Source organism: Macrotis lagotis, chromosome 3, assembly GCF_037893015.1.
Source record: "Macrotis lagotis isolate mMagLag1 chromosome 3, bilby.v1.9.chrom.fasta, whole genome shotgun sequence".
Classification (NCBI taxonomy): Eukaryota; Metazoa; Chordata; class Mammalia; order Peramelemorphia; family Peramelidae; genus Macrotis; species Macrotis lagotis.
Window position 1 is genome coordinate 123,032,340 of NC_133660.1, and position 12,680 is coordinate 123,045,019.

Genomic DNA, 12,680 nt, shown 5'->3' on the forward strand with positions numbered 1-12,680 from the left:
CGGTGCTTTATCCATTGTGCCACTTAGCAGCCCTATCTTTAGTTTTGTTGTAGAAATTGTTCTGGTTCTGTTTAATTTGCTCTATCAGTTCTTACAAATTTTCTAGGTTTCTCTGAAACTATCCTTTTAATCATTTCTTAATAGTATAATAATATTCCATTACATTTAAAAACTTTGATTATAAATTTCCTAATTGATGAGCACTCCTTTAATTTCTCATTCTTTTTTTTCACAATGACTATTTTAATTTTAATTGGAAAAAACAGAAAAACAAAACTGAATGCAATATAATTATTATAACCAGAAAATTATAACTCAGAAAAGGATTGAAAAAATGAACTTCTCTCCTTTAATAGAGAGGTAGGAATATTATATACATATATGTATTGTCTAATATTATATACATATATAATGTCTAATTTGTTGGATCTGTTGAATTGGTTTTTTTCCTTTTTTAAATCTTTCTCTCACTTATTTTTAACAAGAAATGGCTTATTGTGTTGGGGGAGTTGGGAGAAATTAATGTTACTTAAAAAACAAAAGGCATCAATTAAAAAAATAAGTAAGCAGCCCCTGAAATCTGTGAACCCACCCCAGATGGTCAAACTGTGTGTGGATAGCTTCTCTCTGGGAACAGTTGCCCATGAAACTTTATTTCCCTGGTCTAGACAAAGGAAAGAGCTCTGAGTCTTCTTAAATTTTCTCAAATCTCTAGGCAGAGAAGAACTATTGCATCCTTATTTATTTTATTTTAATTTTTTTATTCTCATTTTGTACAAATGTGTTTTTTTACATTAATAAATATTCTTGTTTAAGAGTAAATGAAATACCCCCTCCCCCATAAATATAGACTTGCTTGAGCGATAAAATAAAGGGGAGAAAAAAAATTAAAATTAAAAAAATAATAGTAATAATTGTAGGTATGGCCAAGTGGCGCAATGGACAGAGCACCAGCCCTGGAGCCACGAGCACCTGAGCCCACATCCAGTCCCGTAGACCTAACAATCACCCAGCTGTGTGACATGCAAGCCACCTGATCCCCACTGCCCTGCAAAAACCAAAAAGAAGGAAAAAAAAGACCCAAAATAAAATAAAATAGTAATAATAGTAGATGTGGCTGGGTGGTGGACAGAGCATTGGCCCTTGAGCCAGGACTACCCGGGTCCAAATCTGGCCTCAGACACCCAACGATCACCCTGCTATGCGTCTCCAGGCAGGCCACCCAGCCCCATTTGCCCTGCACCCTCCCCCAAATAATAATAATAAAAAATGTGCTTCAGTCTTTGTTCCAACACCAACAACAGTCTTTGTTCCTACACCAACAACTCTGTCACAGGTGTATCACATTCTTTATGGTAAGTCCATGGCAAAAGTTACTTCCATATTTTTCCAACCTTGCCATTGCTGATCGCAACTCCCTCCTTTCTTATTTCTCTACTACCATGTACTATATTTTCTCTCTCCTTTCACTCTGACTCTGCTGTAACTGAGTGGTGCAGCAGACAGATCCCTGGTCCTGGGGCCAAGAGGCCCTGAGCCCCCACACCACCCCTTAGGCCTAGCATCCACCTGGCCCTATGGTCCTGGACAGGCCATCCAATCCCAGCCCCTTGAAAAAAGTAAAAAAGAAGATGTGTTATATTTGACCACTCTCCCCCCATGGTCCATCCTCTCCTCTATCACTCACATCCCCCCCCTTCCCCCTGTCCCCCCTCTCTCCTTACTCCAGATGTCTATACCCCATTGAGTATATATGCTGTTTCCTCTCCTAGCCACCTCTGATGAGAGCAAAGATTCCCTCATTCCCCCTTGCCTCTCCCCTTCCATATCATTGAAATAGCTCATTGTAATAAAGAAAAATCTTATTATATGAGATATCTTAGTCTATTCCCCCTCTCCTTTTTCTTTCTCCCATTACATTTCCCTTTTTTTCTATTGATTCCATTTTTATACCATATTTTATCTAAGAATTCAGCTTTCTCCTGTGTTTCAACTATAAAACCTCCCTCTACTTGCTCCATTAACTGAGAAGGTTCATATGAGTATTATCAGTGTCATTTTTCTATGCAGGAATAGAGTTCATCATCATCATTAAGTCCCTCATATTTTCCCCTTCTCCACTTCTATGCTTCACCTGAGTCCTGTATCTGAAGATCAAACCTTCTGTTCAGCTCTGGCCATTCCAACAGGATCATTTGAAATTGCCCTGGTTCATTGAAAGTCCATCTTTTTCCCTGGAAGAGGACATTTAGCCTTGCTGGGTAGTTCATTCTTGGCTGCATTCTAAGCTCTTTTGCCTTCTGGTACATTATATTCCAAGCCCTACGAGCTTCCAATGTAGTTGCTGCTAAGTCCTGTGTGATCCTGACTGCAGCTTCACAATATTTGAACTGTGTCCTTCTGGCTGCTTGTAATATTTTCTCTTTGACTTGGGAGTTCTGGAACTTGCCTATAATATTCCTAGGGGTTGGTTTTTTGGGATTTCTTTCTCAGGGGAATTGGTGGATTCTCTCCATTTCTATTTTGCCCTCTGCTTCTAGAATATCAGGGCAATTTTCCTGTAGTAATTCTTTGAAAATGATGTCAAGGCTCTTTTCCTGATCATGACTTTCAGGTATTCCAATAATTTTTAAATTATCTTACCTAAGTCTGTTTTCCATATCAGTTGTTTTTTCAATGAGATATTTCACATTTTCTTCTAATTTTTCATTTTTTTGGTTTTGAAGTATTGATTCCTGATTTCTGGTAAATTCATCAATCTCCCTGAATTCTATTCTTTGTCTGAAGGATTTGTTTTCCTCAGAGAGTTTTCTTATCTCTTTTTCCATCTGGCCAATTTTGCTTTTTAAGACATTCTTCTCCTCAGTAACTTTTTGAACTGTTTTATCCATTTGACCTAAGCTGGTTTTTAGCATGCTATTTTCTTCAGCATTTTTCTGGATTTCCTTGACTAAGCTGCTGACTTCATTTTTCATGTTTTTCCTGCATCTCTCTCCTTTCTTTTCCCAATTTTTCTTCTAACTCCCTCATTTGATTTTAAAAGTCTTTTTTGAGCTCTGTCATAGCCTGATCCCAATTTCTGTTTTTCCTTGGAGTCTTTAGATGCAGGAACTTGTGCTTCCTCATCTTCAGACTGAGTATTTTGATCCTTCTTGGGCTCATATGCAAAATATTTCTCAATGGTGCTCCTCTTATTTCTCTGCTTGCTCATTTTTCCAGCCTGGGCGTGGTTTTGGGGGTGCTTCCTGAGCTTTTGGGACACTCCCACAGGGGTCTTAGTGTGTGAGGCTCTGTCCTCCCTCCTGGTCTGTGAATGACCATATGTGCCCCGCCTCTGCCTTGGGGTTGAGGTGCAGGGGGGACCCTGCTGTTCTACTGGGGTGCCTAGACTGCTATCAGGATCTGAATGTGGTCAGAACCCCAGTGTCCTGTTCCAGGGGCAGAGGACAGAGCTCAGCAGTCTCTCTCTCTTCCCTCCCTCAGCTCAATGGGCTCATGCCCTGGAGCTCCTGCTTACAGGCTCTGCCTGCTTCTGTTTCAGGATCTGGGCAGCTGAAAGACCCTGCTGCTGGCTGTGTGACCTGAGGGCTAGGTTCCACGTGTTTGCTCTAGCAGAGTTCCCCTTCTGTTCTCCCACTTTGTGCCCGGTCCCCGGGGTATAGCTTAGGAGACTCCCCAGCTGCTGTGAGCTGGGGCTCCCAGCACCCTGGGGCTGCCTCTGTTCTTTCGCTCTGGCGGGCCACCCCTCTGGTGGGCTGCCCCTCCAACCCTGGGGAGCAGAGCCTTTCTGCTCTTTTCCAGGTTACCTTGAGTAGGAGAACTGCCTCGCTGGGTCCCTTTGTGGGTTCTGTCTCTTGAAAGTTTAGTTAGAGTCCTTAGTTTTGAAGTTTTATCAGAGAGCGCCTAAGACTGGATCCTTTATTGTCACCATCTTGGCTCTGCCCCCTAATTTCTCATTCGTTGCCACAATATTTTTTTTTGGTGCATATTGAACCTCTCCCCTTTTCTTTGTTCATTTTGGTGAATAAAGCTAGTGGAGGTAGTGCTGGACTATAGAGTATGCAAGATTCAATGACTTTGTAAATTACTCACAAATTTGCTTTCTGGAATGGCTGGACTCCTTAGGTTAAAGTTTCAATAATGGTCCATTAATGTTCTGGTTTCTCTCTAGCCCCTTCAACTTTTGTCAGTTTGTATTTTTTTTGATTGTCAATCTATAATTAGATAGAACTTTGAGTATTTTAATGTGCATTTCTCTAATTATTAGGATTTGGAAATTTTTCCCCCATGTTTTAAAAACTTTCAACTTCATTAGTTCCTTAAAAATTCTGAAACTGAGACCTTTAATAAGAAAATTGAATATGGAGTGGTGGAACCCACAAAAAGACTGAGTGAAACAATCTTCTGGCCCAAGACAACTTGGAAGATCTGCAGGAAGGGTGTTTTCCACCAGGGCTTAACCAGTTCCAATCATCTGGGTCCCTGGGGGCTCTTGGGGTTTTGGCATCAGGGTGGTTTCCAGACCTCTCAGGCTAGGGATTGCCAAGGACATCTTGGAAGGTCAGCTGGAAAACTTTGCTGTACCAGAGTGAGCATGGAGCCCAGGCTAGTGGAGACCTCTGTGCAGCCTGGGCCCCAGGAACTAGAAGCAGGCCTGCTGAGTCACCTAGTAGCTGATTCTAGAGCTCACAGAGGGTAAGGGGGTTGTGGAGACTGCAGAAGTCTCTCTGCTATCCTTGGGGCAGATTCTGTTGCTCTGTCTATACTCAGATCCAAGTCACAGTTTGGGATTCCATGTCACCATAATGGAGCAGGGACCCTCCTCACAGCTCCAAGGCTGAGGGCAGTGCTTGTGGTCATCCACAGACCAGAGCACAGGACAAGAGAGCAGTCACAATCCCTCATAAGACCTTGAAGGAAGTGAGGTGGGGAGGGGGGGAAGTCCCTGAAAATAGCTCAAAAACCTTTAAAAGCTTGGGGCAGTGCTTCCTCTACCCTGAAAGCAGAGCCCCACATTAATAAAGTGTTAAATTCAAGTCAAAGGCTGGGGAAATGAGCAAACAATAGAAGAAAAAGAATCTGACTACAGAAAAAGAATCAGAATAATTACTTTGCCCCCATGGAGGATTAAAATACACACTTAGAAGATGACAAAGTCAAAGTTTCTGTATCCAGAGCCTCCAAGAAAAATATGAATTTGTCTCAGGTTATGGAAGACCTCAAAGAAGATTTTGAAAATCAAGTAAGGGAGGTAGAGGGAAAATGGGAAACAGGAATGAGAGCAATGTGGGAAAATCAGGAAAACCCAGTCAGCAGTTTGGTGAAGGAGTTTCAAAAAAATAATGAAGAAAACATTAAACACTAGTTTGGGTCAAATGGAAGAAGTCCAAAATATCATTGAGGAAAATTCCTTAAAAACAGAATTGGTCAGATAGAAAAGGAGATAAAAAAGCTCTCTGAAGAAAATAATTCCTTCAAAGGTAGAATGGAACTAAAGGACTTTGTGAGAAATCAAGAAACAATTAAAAAACCCCAAAAGAATGAAAAACTGGAAGAAAAGGTGAAATACCTCATTGGAAAAACAACTGATCTGGAAAACAAATCAAGGAGAGATCTTTTAAAAAATATTGGGCATCCTGAAAGTCATGATCAAGGAAAAAACCTAGTCTTCATTTATTAACAAATAATCCAGGAAAATTACTCTGATATCCTGGAAGCAGAGAGTAAAATAGAAATCCACCGATTGCCTTTTGAAAGAAATCCCAAAAATAAAAGCTCCCAGGAATACTTTTTCTTTGTTTTGGGGTTTTTTTGGTTTGTTTTTGTGACTCAATGGAGTTAAGTGCCTTGCCCAAGATCACAGCTAGGTAATTATTAAGTATCTGAGATTGGATTTGAACTCAGGTCCTACTGACTCCAGGCCAGTGCTCTATTCACTGTGCCACCTAGCTGCCCCTCCACTATGTCAACTAGCTGCCCCATTCCCAGGAATATTTTAGTCAAATTCCAGAGTTCCCAAGTCAAGGAGAAAATATTAAAAGCAACCAGGGAAAAAAATAATATCTTGAAGCTTCAGTCAGGATTACAAAGGATTTAGCAGCTTCTACATTAAGGGCTCGGAATATATATATTCTGGAAGGCAAAAGAGCTTGGATTACAACTTAAGTTTTCACATGTCAGGACTTCAAGTATTTGAAGGTAGTTATCATGTTCATCCTTTCCCCGGGCTAAACATTCCTAGTAGATGTCCACATATTTGAATTATTTAAGAACTTCTAAATATTGCTAAATAATGAAAATTTTAAAAATTTAACCTGAAATTGTCACTTAAATTTAACTTAAAATTTTTAATGAACAAAATGTCTATTTTTCTCTTTCATAATAAATATGCAGTTAAGCAAAAAAAAATTCCTGTATTAATCAAATCCAAAGACTGTATGTATCCATCAAAACTGAACATCCTCTTTCAGGGGAAAAGATGGACATTCAATGAAATTGGGGAATTTAAATCTTTCCTGTTAAAATGACCAGAGCTGAAGAGAAAGTGTGATTTTCAAGTACAGGATTCAGGTGAACCACAGAGAGAGAATGGACAAGAAGGACAAAGTATGAGGATTTAATGTGTTGAACTGTTTGTATTCTTGCATGGGAAGATGATACTGATAACTCATATGAACTTTCTCATTTACAAAAGCAGTTAGAAGGAGCATGCAAAGACAAGGCACAGGAAGGAACTGAATATAATGGTATAATATAGTAATAAAGTGGAGTCAATGGGTGATAAAGGAAAGTACTGGGAGAAAGGGAAAGGAGAGGTAGAATGGACTAAGATATTCACATAAGAGAAGCAAGAAAAAACTTTTGCAATGGAGTGGAATGGGGAAAGGCAAGGGAGTGAACCTTCATTCTCATCAGAAGTGGCTCAGAGAGGAAATAGCATACACACTTTTAATGGGATATAGAAGTCTGTCTTACCCTTGAGGAAAAAGGAGAGGAAAGGGATGAAGAAAGGGGATGGGGGGTAATAAGTGATAGAAGAGATGGAAGATCATGAGAGAGGATAGTCAGATACAATACACATTTGAGAAGGGATAGAGTGAAAAGAGAGAGAATAGGATAAATGGGTGGGGAGGAAAGGATGAAGAAAATTACAATCAGCAATAGCATCTGTGGGGAAAAAAAAATATTGAAGCAACTTCTCTGATGAACTTATGATAAAGAATGTGACCCCATCCCAAAAACAGTTGATAGTATCTGAATCCAGATTGAAGTAAACTTTTTCCCCCTCAAAGAAAATTAATATGAAAATTCTTTTATCACTTACCTGTTTCTCTTCTAATTTTAGATATATTGGTTTTGTTTGTACATAAACAATTTTTATTTAATCAGAACTATTTATCTTTTGTGATCATCTCCATCCCTCTTTGTTCCTCTATTCATAGATCTGAAAGGCAATTTCTTCTTTGGTCCTTTAATTTATTTATGATGTTACATTTTATGTCTGGCATTTTTCCACTAGGAGCTTATCTTGGTTGTATGAGATGTAAATCTATACCTAGTTTCTGGCAGTTTGTTGCTCAGTTTTCTGAGTAATTTTTGTTAAATAGGGAATTCTTATCCTACTAGCTGCAGTATTTGTTTCTATCAAACACTAACGTGTTTATTTGCTTTTTTATATCATGTACGCAATTTGTTCTACTGATTGACCTTTTTCTTTGTTGCTCAGCTGTGTCCAACTCTTTGTTGCCAAATCTGTTCAGGGAGTACTCTTGGCAAAGCTACTGGAGTGGTTTGCCATTTCTTTCTCTAGTGGACTAAAGTAAATACAGGTTAAGTGATTTGTCCAGGGTCACACAGCTAGTAAGTCTCAAATCACATTTGAACTCAGGTCTTCTTGACTCCAGGCCAGAGTATCTCTCTCCACTGAGCCACTGAATTGTCTCAACTTTTTACTTAATTAATGCCAAATTATTTTTTTGATGATTATTAATTTTCAATATTAGATTGTAGTTTTAGCTTTAGCTTTAGATATTAGTTCGTAATAGAAGATTGTAGTCTTGAGATAGTACTTATTTCTAGGTTCCCTTCTTTTCCACTTTTCTCCCTTCCTCCCACCATTTCCCTTGAGATTATTGACTTTTTGTTGCTCTAAATGGACTTTTTTTTCCCCTGAGTCTATAAAATAACCTTTTTGGTAATTTGATTGGAATTAACTGAATTATTTATTTTGTGGCATTGTCATTTTTATTGAAGTGGCTCGACTCAACTATAAACAATTAACATTTCTTCAATTATTTAGATCTATATTTCCATAGTTTTTTAGTTACATAGTTGCTGTGTGTTTTAGCAGGTAGATTCCCTAGTATATTATACATTCTGTAGAGATTTTAAATAGAATATCTTTTTTTTTTCTGTATCTTCCTGGTCTGTTTTGTTAATGACAGAAATACTGATGATTTATGTAGATTTATTTTATATCCTGTGTCTTTGCTGACATGATTTTTCAATTAACTATAGGGTTCTCCTATCAGGTGCAAAAAGCAATACTTTTTATTTGCCTCTGCTTACTCCCTTAAGTCTTTGACTTGTTGCTATAGTTAGCATTTTTAGCCCTATATAAAATAGTAGTTGACAGTGGACCTCCTTGCTTTACCTCCTTTGTCAGAAAGGTAACTAATTTAGAATGCAGTCTCTTGGTTTTATATAGATACTACTTAATATTATGGCAGTTTTTTGCATCCACCTAAATAATAATAGTGGAGTTGTTGATGTTGGAGGAGTTTTGTTTGAAAACACTCATCAAGGATGGAGGTGAATCTTTTTTAGGGCATCATTAAATTATTTATCTTCTAGAATAATACTATATAGTCTCTACATTGGTTGAGTATGTTATTTGACTCTTCATGATCTCATTTGGAATTTTCTTGGTAAAGATACTGGAAAGGTATACCATTTCTTTCTCGGTCTCATTTTGCAGACGAGGAAACTGAGACAAATAGGATTAAGTGATGCCCAGGGTCACACAGCTAGTAAGTATTTGAAGTCAGATTTGTGGCATATAGCTGCCTGGCTTAGTGTTAGTTATACTTGAATGAAAATATAATATTTCTACTTCAGTCTTAGAGGGCACATCCTCTATGATATTCTCATAGTACTAAGCTGGGTGGTGTCTGAAGCCAGACTAGAACTCAGGAAGATGAATCTTCCAGACTCCAGGCCTGGCACTCTATCCACTGTGCCACCTTGTTGCTCCAACTTAGTGACTTAAAAAAGTATATATATATATATATATAGTGATATAAATATGTATATGTATATACCCATACACAAACATGTTTATACACACAGATATGTAACATCAATATTCACTAACATTAGATCTGTATTTCTTTCTCTTTGTTTTATCCTTCCTGCTTTTGGTATTCAAAGTATATTTGACTCATAAAAGGAGTTTGGTACTGGTTTTTTTTGTTTGTTTGTTTTCTTTTGTTTTAGGTTTTTGCAAGGCAAATGGGGTTGAGTGGCTTGCCCAAGGTCACACAGCTAGGTAATTATTAAGTGTCTGAGGCTGGATTTGAACTCAGGTCATCCTGACTCCAGGGCCGGTGCTCTATCCACTGTGCCACCTAGCTGCCCCTGGTACTGTTTTAAAATGTGCAATATTGCTTTTTAATGAAGATGTCTTCAATACATTCCTTCTGGTGACCAAATGGCTTAATTTAATTTTCCCATGAATGGAAGAACTAGATTTCACCCAACTGTCACACCCCTAGCAGGCAGAACAGAATTAGGAAAACATGGTTTTATGTAAAGTTTTTTTTTCTTTCATTTTTTTCATTTTGTTAAAATTTGCACACAACAGAATTTTTCCTCTTCTTTTCTAATCCCTAACTCTAAAGGAGCCCTTGCTTCAAATTATTTTGGTTCATTTTGTTTACACTTACATGCATAAATGAGAATACCTGTATCTCCCTCAATAAACTTCTTGAGGAAAGGGACTGTGTTATTTTTGTCCTTTGTTTCCTTAGCACTAAGCACAGTGTCTGGTATGGTACAGTTACTTAATAGATGTTTGCCAATTAATTGATTTTTTCCAGCAATATAAACACAGTTTGATTAACAGGCCTATTAAAATTTTTAGTTTCTGTACCTTTTTTTCTTCTGTTCTCAAAGTGCCTGGTCTTGATGGAAAGTAAAACGCAACCATTAATTTTTCCTGAAAACTATTGAAAACTCAAGGACACCAATTACCAGGGCAAAGAATCCCCCAACAATAACTCCTGGAAAAATGTAAATTCATTTGACTGAAGTTAGTTTAAGGTCAACATCTCACACCATGTACAATAAGAAGCTCCAAATGAATACATAACCTAATAGAAAAAAATCACATCATTTAAAAAAATCCGAGAAAAATAGAATAACTTACCTTATACAACTATTGCTAATGGGAGAATTTTAATTAAACAAGGGAAAGAAGTGATCAATTACATTAAATTGAAAAGCTTTAGTACAAACAAAAATCAATGAAACTAGAATCTGAAAGGAAGCAGTTGGCTTAGAAAAATCTTGGAAGCAAATATCCCTGATAAAGATCTAATATATAAAATATTTAGAGAATTGATATGATCATATAAGAATAAAATCATTCCCCAAAAAGCAAATGGTCTGTCTTCAAAATAAGAGATACAAGAGATAAAAATTGGTATATGAAAGGATACTCAAAATCACAAATTAGTATGCAAATTAACATGGCTCTGAGGTTTTACCCCACATCCTCCAGCTTGATTAAGATGATAAAAGATGAATATAGCAGATAATGAAGGGGCTTTGGGAAGAAAGGCACACCAATGAACAATTGGTAAAGCTGTAAATTGGTCCAACCTCTTGGGAAAACATTTAGGAATTATACTTTTAAAGTCATTAAACATACAAAGCAATTAAACACACTCAGCAATTCTACTATTAGGCATAATAGGTTGAAGAAAGGGGAAAAATCTCATGTATTTAAAAAATAAACAGCAGAGCAGCTCTCTTTTGTAGTAGCAAAGTATTAGAAGGAAAGCAAATACTCACTGATTAGGAAATGGCTGAACAAATTGTGGTACAGGAAAACAATGAAATCTAATCTGATATTGAGAAAGTTTAGTAAGTATTTCAAACTATATTCCTAGTTACAAAAATGATTTCTTTCTGTTGTAAGAAATGGAATTTCTTACACTTACAAACTCAAGAAGGCAAAAAAATTAGAAAACTTGTCCTGCCTTCATCAAATCCAGGAAGAGATAACAATTCATCAGATAGCATTGTATAAGAATGATAGCCTTTGATGGGCAACAGTGCTGCATAATATTGTGCAACCTCAAAGACTGGCCTCCAAGGATGTTAATGATTTCCATTATTCTTTGTTTATGGATAAATACTCCCTCTCTATATCTTGGATAGATGGTTAATCCTAGAGAATAAAACTTCATGTCTAACTTATATTTTCTATCATTTTATTTTAACTATAGTATTTTAAAGTTTTACAGTATATATGAAGAAAATAAAGAAACTTTGAAAGTCTTAAATGAACTTAGGTTGAGTGAAGCAAGCAGAACAAGAACAGTTGATAAGACTTCAATAATTTAAAAGATAACAATACTGAAAGACCAGGATTGATTGAACAGTACTGATGAACAGTAGTGACTAATTTCAGAGAAGATAAAGTGAAGCATGCATCCGACCTCTTGGCTGGGGGGCAGGGTGATAGACTATATGTATGGAATGAAATATAAAATTTCAGACATTGACTATTAATAAGTATACACCCCCCCAACATCCCCCCCCCACGTGTATCTCTTATAAAGGAGTGGGGGGGTGATATATTAATATGAAAATAAAGAGCTATTGAGCAACAATGAGATTGAAGATAAAGTTTGGAAATAAATTCATCTTTTGCATTCTAGTCTAATATAGTCTGAAATGCACAGTGAGTAAAATTTAAATACATTGCATTAAGTTTTAAAAAAAACTTAACTTTCAGAATTGAGTAAGGATGCTGAGAAAGCAGAGTAAGAGTAATAGCAGGAGGAAGTTAGTGTTAGGGAATTGTAGTGAAGTGAGAGTGAATAGAGATTAGTTTCTAGAGGTAGCTTGGAGAAAAGTTGGCATGTATACACATTCAACATAAACTCCAGAAAAGTCAGACTGAAGGGTAATAGACTTGGATTTAAGAACTGTGTAAGATTTAGAGTTAGAAAGAACCTTACAAGACTATCAGATTACCTTCTGTAAGAGTGTGGCGGGGGGGAGGGAAGCAAGATTAGGAGAAAAATTGTAAAATTAAAAAAAAATTTAATTAAAAAAAAAGAAAGAACTTTACATCTTGGGTCACATTGAAGTATAACTTCAAAGTAATGGACTCTTAGACAACTGTTTACAATAAAGCTTTTAGCTGTGCTATGACTGTGTTCAGAATTTCTGAGACAGAAAGCCAAATAAAGCCAGACAAAGGGTCACTTAAAAAAATATAGGAATTGATCCTTTCAAACACATCCACATAGAATTAACAATCACCATCAGTAACACGTTTGAATGTAAAGGATAACAGCCTGTGTGTGCATACTGGACCACTGCCTACACCGGTTTATTTCAACTGGAAAAATGAATGGATGACTGAATTACTAAATCCATACCAGAAG